The 1,290-nt window shown below is 44.8% G+C and overlaps 1 pseudogene; it reads right to left on the bottom strand.

Annotated features, from left to right (window-relative positions):
• LOC102756947 lies at positions 1 to 970 on the bottom strand (annotated as a pseudogene).
• Between the last annotated feature and the right edge of the window lie 320 nt (positions 971 to 1,290).

Genomic DNA, 1,290 nt, shown 5'->3' with positions numbered 1-1,290 from the left:
CTATTCCATGGTTACAAAGCAGCTCCCTCCTTTGTTGGATGTGAGAGTGGCTCTTTGTTCCTTCTGGATTCCAAATCGCTCATTCAAAGTCACCCCTGTCTGTCCTCCAACATTATTTATATCAAGTTGCAGGGGAACACCTTTAGGGACTTTCTTTACATCAGATTGCTCCGGTTTTGCCAAGAATGAGGGTAGAGCAGTACGAGTTAATCGTGCTTTCTGAGTTACTGGGCACTGCGCTGCTCCAGGGTTATCAATGGATACAGTTAAAATTCCCCCGTTCGTGGTGGAAGTCCGCCATTGACGAGTTCTCTTTGCTACTACATCGTCTAGCAGTTGTTCTGTGTTCAACTGGGCCTGAACCTTCATGCCTCTTCTGAAAAGAAAAGTTGCCTGACGAGTGGCTTTCTGATGACTTAATTTATTTCCACTCCTGGTATAATTGGTTGGGATGTTTTTTTTTCTATTTAGCTGGTTAGGTCTCTTAAGAACTGCAACTGGTTTTCTCTGCACTTCATTTTGTCTCAGAAGGTTTGCCTTCCTTTTAAACGCTGGAAAATATCTTTCTATATTCTTGTCACTTAGAGGCAGTCGATTCATAGGACTAATTCCTTTTCCAATTCCAGTTGTTTTCCTAGCTGCAAGGCCAGTGATAACTCCATAAGGACGTCTCTTCCCAGGCATCATTCTTCCTCTATGGCTCAGATTATTCTTACCAAAACCAGAATTCTGTTGGATTCCCATTGTACTCTCATCCTGAATTGTCAGGCACCACTTTGCTGGAGTCTTCTATTTAGTCGTGGAAAATTCTGCTTCTTTCCTTCCTTGTGATTCAATTTGATGATATCGTCCAGAGACATATCAATTTTGTCGAGGTTTTCATTACTGCGGGGTTTCGGCGGCGGTGACAGGATCGCCGTGGCTCCCACTAACCGGGTACCAAACCGGTTCATGGCTGGAGATGTCGCACGGATTCAGTCAGTAGACAAGGCCAGAGACTGAGGCCTGCCACCTCCCACTTATGCTCACAGACCCCGTTTTGGATATCCTATCTAATAAAAGAGAAACATGGTAATTGGCATACGACCACTACCCTTCCCATTGGCTAATCAGTGAGATATGCAAATTAACTGCCAGCCCAGATTGAAACTAACATGAGGCTTGCTTGCTTCAGTGACACAGGACTCCAACGTTCCCTCCTGCCGCTGAAGGCCTCTGAGCTGCAACTCTAAGCAACTATGTAACAAATATAGAAGCACTTCAGCCAGCAGGATCACAACATTGTAAGCA

Source organism: Myotis davidii, unplaced genomic scaffold (genome assembly GCF_000327345.1).
Source record: "Myotis davidii unplaced genomic scaffold, ASM32734v1 scaffold196, whole genome shotgun sequence".
Taxonomy (NCBI): Eukaryota; Metazoa; Chordata; class Mammalia; order Chiroptera; family Vespertilionidae; genus Myotis; species Myotis davidii.
Note: the sequence above shows the minus strand (reverse complement) of the source record. Positions and strands in the feature narration are given on the sequence as shown.